Genomic DNA, 11,469 nt, shown 5'->3' with positions numbered 1-11,469 from the left:
TTGTTAATACTTGGGCAGAACAAAGAAGCAGCTAAAAGTGTGAAAATCTGAGGAAGTAAGATTACTTCTGTCGTCTTAATGACACTTGAATGCAATGTAGGCTGTCTTAGTTGTTTGTGACCAGAATGTTCAGAATGTTTTTGTGGTTGTTGATTGAGTGGCAGAACTACAAGTAAGTTTTCCAAAGACAGAGCTAGTAAAATGCTTGTTTGACTGCTCTGTGCCACACAGTGCAGAAATTAATTTGACCTAATATTTTGAGAAAGCTACTGTATATCCTGAGGTGTCTTCTCATGGAACTTCCAGTCAGTGTGGTATAGAGCTGAAGAATTGTATAAAATGTTACAAGTATGATCTGAATTCTTCAATGACTCAAAACATAATCATTTGGGGATTGAAAATGTTGGGAAGTCTCTAAGACCATACATTCTGAGCATGACATGAAACTGGAAAAACATCACTTTTTGTGAATAGTCTAGTGATTTGGCAGCACTGCAAATGTCCATGTTTTGGGACTTTTTTTAAGACTATCTGAGGTAGTGCACTGTGCTTATGGAGTGTGAAACTTCTTCAGTGGTACTTCAGTGAGAAACTTCAACACTGACAAATCATCAAAAATCACACGTATAAGAAAATACCGATGTGAGATTTTGATTGTGGTGGGTTTTAATTTTGCTTCTGGAAGCTGTCAGAAATTCACACCCTTTGTGAGAGTTGTATATTGTACGTTGTAAGTTTAACAGAAGATTTAGGATTTACCAATGTTCTTTGGCATATAACAATGTTTCATGCTTCTTAAAAGAAGAAATACACAGTAAAGCATGTCTAGATTACATGAATTACCAGCCCTCTGGTTTGTATCCACCTTTAGGTTGTACAGCCTTGTATGGACAGTGAAAGAACTGCTGTGTTACTCAAAATACTGGCTTTTACCCACAGTAATCTTCAGAAGGTGCTGACATTCACTAATTCAGGAGATGAGGCAGAAATGGTTCATCAGGTGAGCATCATTTTACACAGGTAGGTGGGGTTTTTAATTATTAAGATATAACAAACTAAAATATCTTGACTTCTAAGAATAAAGGAGGTTTGTGAATTTGGAATTTAACTACTTCTGCTAAAAATAGCCCAAACCCTGCCCTTCTGCCAGCTAGAAGAAAGGCTGACAGGAATGTCTGACACAGAATGCATTCATTATGACATTTTGAACTATGTTCTGTCTCATTTTGATAAATCCCAATATGGTTCCTCCCCACAGTTACAGCTGTGGATATTGGGTCCCTCCTTCGGGACACGGCCTGCTCTGGCCATAGTGATAAAGAAGGAAATCACTGCCCTTGGCTCGGGGCCAACAATGAAGTGAATCGCTGCCCCTGGACTGGGGCCAGCTTTAGCAAAATGAGTCTCTACCGCTGCTGTAGGGTCTTTAAAGAAATGCAAACAAATCTCAGCTTCACCAATTCTCTCCATAGAATGCAGGGAGGTCTCTGTTCCAGCACACCTCCTCCTCTCTTTCATCACTGACCTTGGAGTCCGCGTGGTTGTTTCTCTCACTGTTCCTACTCCTTGCACCACTGTGGAGAGTGTTGCTCAAGTATGGCTGAAAGAAAGAGGTCATAGCAATGTTAACCTAATAGAAATGTCTTAAATAGAAAAAAGGTTAGCCCAAGGGCACATTGTCCTTGAGATAAGGGACTGCTTGCAGCTGCATGTAGACAGGATATAAAAAGAGGATGTATTAACCACAAAAATGTAGAGCAAGATGTTTCTTAAGAGGAGTTGACATTTAGACAAATAGCCAATGATGAGCTTAGCTTTGGCAATATGTATGAGGCTGATTATTGATGCTATAAAAGAGTGGTGTCTTTGCAAATAAAGTGAGATTTGCTGATCATCCTTGTTGGTCGTGTTGCATTTCTCCCGCCGTCTCCGACAAATGGTGACCTCGACGTGATACACGGGGGACGTGATATACCGACGTGATACACGAACGACGTGATACAAGATTGGCAACCACGGCGGAGCGGCGAAGGAGCTCGGGTCCTAGCAGCGAGGACGGCAACTAAGCACCAGAAAACAGAAGGAAGGGGTGGTGCCATGCCCTGGGTGATCGTACAGACGAGCCCGGCCGATACGTGCTGCCGAGACCTTGTGGGGCTGCAACAGCACTGACGACTTCTGAAAATGGAAAGGCAAGCAGCATATGATTTATTTACTTGCTTTTTAAAGAAGCGACAGGTTAAGGGAATAGATTTGGAAAAGGATCTCCCTGGGCTTTTAGCTTATGGGTATGCTAAGGGTTGTTTTCAGAACCCACATACTGCTCATGAGTTAAGTGAATGGCGAAAGTTTGGGGATAAACTATGGGAAGCTACCCTGGAGGACGATGAGATAGCTGAAAAGTTAGGGAAGCTTTGGAGGATAGTGCGCAATGAGTTGTTGCAACATCAGGCATAAAAGAAGGCTGCTGAGCACGCATCAGCAGCACAGAGTAAGAACAAAAACTATGAGCATGACTGGTTCCAATCCACCTCGCTGGCTCCTACCGTCTCAAAAGTAATGCTCAACCCCCTGGGTGTAGAAAATGGGGTGCGGGAGCCATGTGAGTCATCGGCCCCTCCCGGGGAACGAGAGTGCCGGCCTAAAGAGCCCCCGCCTCTGCCCCCCCCACTTAGTGAGCCTGTCCCTGGGGCAGAGAGTGAACTGGCAGAGGCACCGACAGTAGTGCCGGGAGAGGTGCCGAGAGCAGCGCCTGGAGCAGCACCGAGAGTAGTGTCGGGAGCGGCGCTGAGGCGGATGATACCGAGAAAAAAGAAAAAGGTTCTTCTCTACACAAGAGTATTTACAAAGTCAGAGAGGCGAAGGGGCTTCAGAGCAGAGCCCCCGCGGGAGAGCTGCTTCCCATTCGAGCCCAACCCGCCGAGTTACCCCTGGGACGACTTGCAGGGGAATGCCGAGCGGGCGGAGTCGGGCCGGGGTGCGGCACAGGATGATCAGAGGAGAGTGGGGGAGCGCGACCCCGTGTTAGACTGGGCACCATCGGGCATGTGAGGGGAGACAAAGAAAACACGGGAGAGAGTAACAGCGGCTGCGCCGCCGGCGCTGGCACGGAGTGAGCCAGACCCCCCGCGCCCCTTCCATCCGCAGCCGCCGCCGCGCAGCCGCTTCCCGCGCCTGGTCGGTGTCTCCGGAGCCCCCCCACACACACCGCGCCGACACCGCCGGCCCCGGCCCTCACGGACCGCTGGGCTCGTCCTTTCCATCCTCAGTCCCTTGCCTCAACGAGTGTAAAAACTGTTGGTCGTGATGTTATGCATTTTGCTGTAAATGTGATGATGAATAGTGGTTTTCTTACAGTGGAAACTCTCTAAGTCGTTTTAGGTGTCAGGAATGGAACTTGGAAGAACAGAACATTTTGGCATTGAGAAGCTAAAAGGTGGTTTATGTTGATGCTTCAAATGATTGTAGTAAATAGTTTTAGGCAATTTCAACAACCCAAGCAAAACATGTGGGTTACACTGGCCAAAGCAATCAATCAGTCTACAATATGTTTATCAATGGCCACTCCAGATAATCCTTTTTCTACCTGTTTGGTGGGAGTTCCATCAGATGTGGCACAATGGCCTGTACCAAATGCATTAAAACCAAATCCCTTAGTTAAGGGTAATGGCAAAGTTGACAGCTGGGATTTGATCATTTCACGGTTGCCAATAATGACAACAGAGCCACAGGAGTTAGAATTATTGGGATCTATAAAGATGGATTTTTGTGTTATGTTTAATTTTACCGGCAATACCAAAACATTTGGGACAGAATGTGGATCCCACCCTGGGCGTGTATAAGAACACAACCTCTTGGTGCAATTATACTTCACCAAAAAGATCCAGGTCTAGTCTTGTGCCTGTACAGTTACCAAAGGGAATTTTTCTGATCTGTGGGGACCAGGCATGGCCTGGAATACCCTCGAGATTACAAAGGGGACCACGCAGTTTGGGACAACTGACGATCTTGATGCCTAATCACACAATGATTTAGAAACATCATTGTCCAAAACAATTTGTGCATGCATTTACTGGCAAATGTGATGACCATGTTACCTTTGATCTCCCTCAACAATAATAGCAACTAGTATATTTGCTCCAGGTGTAGGAGTATCTGCTTTATTGACTCAGCTATGCAAATTAGGATAGTGGCCTAGCAAACAAAGTAACCAAACCTCAATGACATTAGAAGACTTGATTAGTAATGTAAGTAGTATCAGCCATACAACTTTGCAACATAGACCTGCTAGAGATTTTACCTTTAGCACAAGCATAATAACTTTGTTTGTCAGCTGTGCTTTTTTTTCAGTGTATAAGAAGAAGCTTACCAGGCATGAGTTGCTAAAACTAATGTGCAGATTGTCCTTGAGCTGCTCTCTACTGTGAGAAACGAAGAAGCAAAAATACCTACACAAGGAGCAAGGAGGAAGCTGAGGCAGCGTGTGAAACTGCAAGGCTTCTTGCAGAAAACTACAGCTGGCTTTTAGAGAAAGGACCAATTAGAAGTACTATAAACACGCTGGCTTTGCTGCTGATTGTAAGGGTCTGATGCTTGTTAGTAAAATTTGAGTTATAGGCTGCCCGCAGGGGTCATGGACATACCAGCTATCCCCATGCACTGAGCCACGGTATCCCTCACACTAGTCTTAGGGAGGGGGAGAGCATGGGGTGTAGAAGATATAACGGTCTACCGAGTCTCTCTTGCAGATTGACGTGTTTCTCGGAGTGCCTGCCGTGATGCAGATCAAGATGGAGTCACTCAGCTATTGGCAAGATTGAATAATGAAGTGGAACATGACCACCACCTGATCATATCTTCCTGCAATTGACTCAGCTAGCATGTGTGCTGGGCAGACACGTTATGTATCAGCCCGTGCCACAGGACACTGGAGTCATCGAGCATAGGGAACGGGAGATGTGGTAGGCATCCGGAAGATCTCGGGTTGTAACGTGAGAGGTGAAAGGTACAGAAGAGGTGGGCACGGGGTGGAGTGAGAGGAGGTGCTGGTGGTAGCAGATATAAGCACATGGTGTAAACAAAGGGCCAGCCTATATAAGTAGAAGCATAGAACAGTTTATGAAGCAATGGGGAGTTAAACATGTAGCAGGGATTCCCCATTCCCCCACAGGACAGGCCATAATAGAAAGAGCTAATGGGACTTTAAAAAGATATCTTGGCAAATATGGGGATGTTAAAGACCCACATATGAAATTGTTAAAGGCCTTATTTGTTATGAACCACCTGTGTGTGTTTGGGGAACAGAAGCTACCACCTGTAATAATACATCATAATCCAAAGGCACAAAAGGAAAGAAAGGAAGAAATATGGGTTAAATATCGTGACCCTAAAACAGGGACATGGCAGCCTCCGGCCAAAGTATTATACTGGGGACGTGGGTATTTGTGTGTTGATTCTCCCACAGGATCCATTTGGGTGCCAGCCAGGTGGACAAGAGCTGTCCTTGAAGCTGCGGAGATCCAACCATCTGACGAAAAAGGACAGGAAGAGATTGAAGAATACATACACCCTCGTCTTGTGGTCATTGGAGGACTGGCTAACAATCAAAAGACTGAAGGTTATATAACAAAAATATAGCGATTTTTAATGAATAATAATGTAATGTTTTGTTATAACCATAGCTTTTAGTGTAACTATAATTGCTAACAGCTTGACGCATTTTAATCAGCCTAGAGATAATATTTGGATAACCTTTGCTAATCGAACTGGTCAATCATCTCTTTGTCTTAGTTTCGGAGGGGTTACTAATCCTTTTTAAAACATGTTTGGTAGGATTGCCCGTGTGGAATCTGGAGGAACTTTGTGGACTAGTAGATGATAACACCTTGTGTAATAGAATGGGGCTGAATGCAATTAGGATGGGAAACGTCAATGTGAGATGATTAAGTCCCTTAATACCACATTAGCCTCACCCCCTGAGGAAATAGATCTGTTTGGAAGTGCCAATGCAAGCTTCGGTACTAATGTAACAGGGGGAAAAATTGGATAAGTTCTAGGCCACAGGATATCCGTAACTTTAATAGGAATCAAAAATACTGGGCCACCTTAGACTCTTCTTTGAAGTCAGAAACAGTATTTAAGCAATTGCATTCCAGCTGTAATGTTTCTAGTATTACATCACCGAAGAAATTGCCCATGGGTATATTTTTAATCTGTGCAGAAAGGGTCTGGAACGGAATACCAGTAAATCCCCCGGGTGGACCCTGTTCTTTTGGGAAACTCTCTTTATTCCACCCTTACTTAACCACGCTAATGCAGCTTACTGACCATAATAATACCTGTCGCAAAAAATGTAGTTATTATCAGTTTGATTGTACTGATATTCGTCCCCCACGATTTTAGAGTGAGTGGGATTGAAGATAGCTCCCAAAGGAAAGCAGCTGCAAATGTGACACCGTGCTGGCTGATAGACTGCATGGGGACCTACTTACTACTGTAGCTGGGGTCTGCCTTCCTGCTTTCTTGTAGCTCCCATACTCAGTGGTATAACTTAACTGACAACATGTATTTTTTCAAGGGGAAGGGAGCAGTCCAAATGAGTGGGATTCAGGATAGCTTCGCTAGGAAAGCAGCTGCAAGTGTGACACAGTACTACCTGCTGACTGATAGACTGCATGGGGACCTACTAACTACTGTAGCTGGGGTCAGCCTTCCTGCTTTCTTGTAGCTCCCATACTCAGGGGTATAACTTCTAGCGACAGTCTGTATTTTTTCAATGCGAGTTGAGGAGTCAAAGTGAGTGTGATTGGCGATAGCTCCCACAGGAAAGTAGCTGAAAATGTGAGACAGTGCTGGCTGATAGAATGCACGGCAACCTACTTATCACTGTAGTTACTGTGTGCATTCCTTCTTTCTTGTAGCTCCCATACTCAGTACTGTAAGTTAAGGGAGGGCATGTGTTATTTCAATGGGAGCTGAGCAGTCCAAGTGAGTGGGATTGAAGATAGCTCATACGGGAAAGCTGCTGCAAATGTGAGACCGTGCTGACTGATAGACTGCATGGGGACCTACTTACTACTGTAGCTGGGGTCTGCCTTCCTGCTTGCTTGTAGCTTCCATACTCAGTGGCATAACTTAACAGACACATGTATTTTTTCAATGGGAGCTGAACAGAAAAAGTGTGGTATTGAAGATAGCTCCCACAGGAAAGCAGCTGCAAATGTGACACCGTGCTGGCTGATAGACTGCATGGGGACCTACTTACTACTGTAGCTGGGGTCTGCCTTCCTGCTTTCTTGTAGATCCCATACTCAGTGGCATAACTTAACAGACACATGTATTTTTTCAATGAGAGATGAGGAGAAAAAGTGTGGTATTGAAGATAGCTCCCACAGGAAAGCAGCTGCAAATGTGACACCGTGCTGGCGGATAGACTGCATGGGGACCTACTTACTACTGTAGCTGGGGTCTGCCTTCCTGCTTTCTTGTAGCTCCCATACTCAGTGGCATAACTTAACAGACACATGTATTTTTTCAATGGGAGCTGAGGAGAAAAAGTGTGGTATTGAAGATAGCTCCCACAGGAAAGCAGCTGCAAATGTGACACCGTGCTGGCTGATAGACTGCATGGGGACCTACTTACTACTGTAGCTGGGGTCTGCCTTCCTGCTTTGTTGTAGCTCCCATACTCAGTGGTATAATTTAACAGAGAAACTGTATTTTATTCAATTGGAGCTGAGGAGAAAAAGTGTGGTATTGAAGATAGCTCCCACAGGAAAGGAGCTGCAAATGTGACACCGTGCTGGCTGATAGACTGCATGGGGACCTACTTACTACTGTAGCTGGGGTCTGCCTTCCTCCTTTCTTGTAGCTCCCATACTCAGTGGTATAATTTAACAGAGAAACTGTATTTTTATTCAATGGGAGCTGAACAGAAAAAGTGTGGTATTGAAGATAGCTCCCACAGGAAAGCAGCTGCAAATGTGACACTGTGCTGGCTGATAGACTGCATGGGGACCTACTTACTACTGTAGCTGGGATCTGCCATCCTGCTTTCTTGTAGCTCCCATACTCAGTGGTATAATTTAACAGAGAAACTGTATTTTTATTCAATGGGAGCTGAACAGAAAAAGTGTGGTATTGAAGATAGCTCCCACAGGAAAGCAGCTGCAAATGTGACACTGTGCTGGCTGATAGACTGCATGGGGACCTACTTACTACTGTAGCTGGGATCTGCCTTCCTGCTTTCTTGTAGCTCCCATACTCAGTGCTATACCTTACCAGACACATGTATTTTTTCAATGGGAGCTGAGGATAAAAACTGTGGTATTGAAGATAGCTCCCACAGGAAAGGAGCTGCCAATGTGACACCGTGCTGGCTGATAGACTGCATGGGGACCTACTTACTACTGTAGCTGGGGTCTGCCTTCCTCCTTTCTTGTAGCTCCCATACTCAGTGGCATAACTTAACAGACACATGTATTTTTTCAATGGGAGCTGAAAAGAAAAAGTGTGGTATATAAGATAGCTCCCACAGGAAAGCAGCTGCAAATGTGGCACCGTGTTGGCTGATAGACTGCATGGGGACTAACTTACTCCTGTAGCTGGAGTCTACCTTCCTGCTTTCTTGTAGCTCCCATACTCAGTGGTATAACTTACCAGACACATGTATTTTTTCAATGGGAGCAGAGGAGAAAAAGTGTGGTATTGAAGATAGCTCCCACAGGAAAGGAGCTGCAAATGTGACACCGTGCTGGCTGATAGACTGCATGGGCACCTACTTACTACTGTAGCTGGGATCTGCCTTCCTGCTTTCTTGTAGCTCCCTGTCGTGTTTTTGCCCAGCCGGAGCAAAGGGGAAGAAAACCGCGACTCCTCCCCCTCCCCCTCTCGACGGAATGCGGAGGGGATCGGAGAGGGAGAAAAAAAAGTAAAAGAGCCCGCGTAAGTTGAAATAAGAACAGTTTACTGGGGAAATTGAAGAGTAACAACTATAACAAAGACAAGGGAATATTACAAAGAAAACTGGTGAGTGATACAGTTGCTCACCACCCGGGACCCGACGTAAGCGACCGCTCCCGACCAGCGACCGAGAGCCCGCGCGCCCCCCCGGAAGCTTATACCGGGTCAAGAGCTTATTCCGACCAGCCCCCACCTGTACCCTGGGCATGACGGTTAGGATGGTATCGAATACCTGCTGGCCAGCCTGGGTAGCTGTTCAGGCTGTGCCCTTTTCCTGGTTCCTCGCGGGAATTAACTCTATCCTGGCTCAAACCAGGACATTCCACCCCTTATTCTATACCATCTACACGTCATGTCTAGGTTTACACATCATAATCACCTATATATACATAACATAGAGCAACTATAGGAATCGTGACATTCAACAACTATCCTTATACAATTTAATTCACGGATTATTCTCACCCAGAATTAAATTCCCTTGAGGCACACATTGGGTCTTCCCATCCTTACACATCACCCACCAAGTACACCCAGGTCCCTGAGAAAAAATAATCCCATGGTTGGGTTTGCCTTTACCTGAAGCAGGACACACTCAGACTGCCTTCCCTAACATGTCTTTTATATGTACCACAGGGACTTTGTCCCCTTCTACAATATGTAAGGGTCCTGATTGGGCAGGGCCAACTCGATTTACAGATCCTCTAGAGTTGACTAACCAGGTGGCCTTTTCCAAGTGTGTATCCCAATGCTTGAAGTTCCACCTCCCATCGCTTTCAGTGTGGTTTTCAATAACCCATTGTATCTCTCAACTTTTCCTGAGGCTGGTGCATGATAGGGAATATGATAAACCCATTCAATGCCATGCTCTTTGGCCCAGGCATCTATGAGGTTGTTCCTGAAGTGCGTCCCATTGTCTGACTCAATTCTTTCTGGGGTGCCATGTCGCCAGAGGACTTTCCTTTCAAGGCCCTGGATGGTGCTCCGGGCAGTGGCATGAGACACAGGATACGTTTCCAACCAGCCGGTGGTCGCCTCCACCATTGTGAGCACATGGCATTTGCCTTGGCGAGTCTGTGGCAGTGTGATGTAATCAATCTGCCAGGCCTCTCCGTATTTATATTTCTGCCATCGTCCTCCATACCATATGGGCTTCAATCGTTTTGCTTGTTTAATTGTAGCACATGTCTCACACTCATGGATAACCTGTGCAATAGTGTCCAAGGTTAAGTCCACCCCTCGATCGCGAGCCCATTTATAGGTAGCATCTCTGCCTTGATGACCTGAGGTATCATGGGCCCATCGAGCTAAAAATAACTCCCCCTTATGTTGCAAATCCAGATCTATCTGAGAAATCTTAGCAGCCTTGTCAACTTGGTGGTTACGCAGATGTTCTTCTGTGGCCCGCTTTTTGGGTACATGAGCATCTACATGGCGCACCTTCACAACTAGTTTCTCCATTCGAGCAGCAATGTCCTGCCATAGTGGAGCAGCCCAGACGGGTTTGCCCCGTCGTTGCCAGTTGTTCTGTCTCCATTGCTGTAGCCATCCCCATAGAGCGTTTGCCACCATCCACGAATCAGTGTAGAGGTAGATCCTTGGCCATTTTTCCCGTTCAGCAATGTCTAAAGCCAACTGGATGGCTTTTACCTCTGCAAACTGGCTGGATTCACCCTCTCCTTCTGCAGCTTCTGAAATTTTGCGTAGGGGACTCCATACAGCTGCCTTCCACCTTCGATGCCTTCCCACAAGGCAACAAGAGCCATCAGTAAACAGGGCATACCACTTCTCATCTTCTGACAGTTCATCATACGATGGGGCCTCGTCAACACGTGTCACCTTCTCTGGTGATATTTCACCATCTTCACACTCTGGCCAGTTTGTGATCACCTCCAGGATCCCAGGGCGACTAGGCTTCCCTATACGAGCTTGTTGTGTGATCAGTGCGATCCACTTACTCCATGTAGCATCAGTTGCATGATGCGTAGGGAATGCCTTCCCCTTGAACATCCAGCCCAGCACCGGCAGTCGAGGTGCCAGGAAGAGTTGTGTTTCTGTGCCAATCACTTCTGATGCAGCTTGAACTCCTTCATATGCTGCCAGTATCTCCTTCTCGGTTGGAGTGTATCGGGCCTCGGATCCTCTGTATCCCCGACTCCAGAACCCGAGGGGTCGGCCTCGACCCTCCCCAGGTGCTCTCTGCCAAAGACTCCAAGTAGGGCCATTCTCCCCAGCTGCGGTGTAGAGCACATTTTTAACATCTGGTCCTGTCCGGACTGGCCCAAGTGCCATCGCATGAACAATCTCCTGTTTAATTTGTACAAAACTTTGTTGCTGCTCAGGACCCCATTCAAAATCATTCTTCTTCCGTGTCACACGGTAGAGGGGGCTAACAATCATACTGTAATTTGGAATATGCATTCTCCAAAAACCCACAACACCTAGGAAAGCTTGTGTTTCCTTTTTGTTAGTTGGTGGAGACATGGCTGCAATCTTGTTTATCACCTC

Source organism: Colius striatus, unplaced genomic scaffold (genome assembly GCF_028858725.1).
Source record: "Colius striatus isolate bColStr4 unplaced genomic scaffold, bColStr4.1.hap1 scaffold_35, whole genome shotgun sequence".
Classification (NCBI taxonomy): Eukaryota; Metazoa; Chordata; class Aves; order Coliiformes; family Coliidae; genus Colius; species Colius striatus.
The sequence above is the reverse complement of the archived record's forward strand: the minus strand, read 5'-3'. Positions refer to the sequence as shown.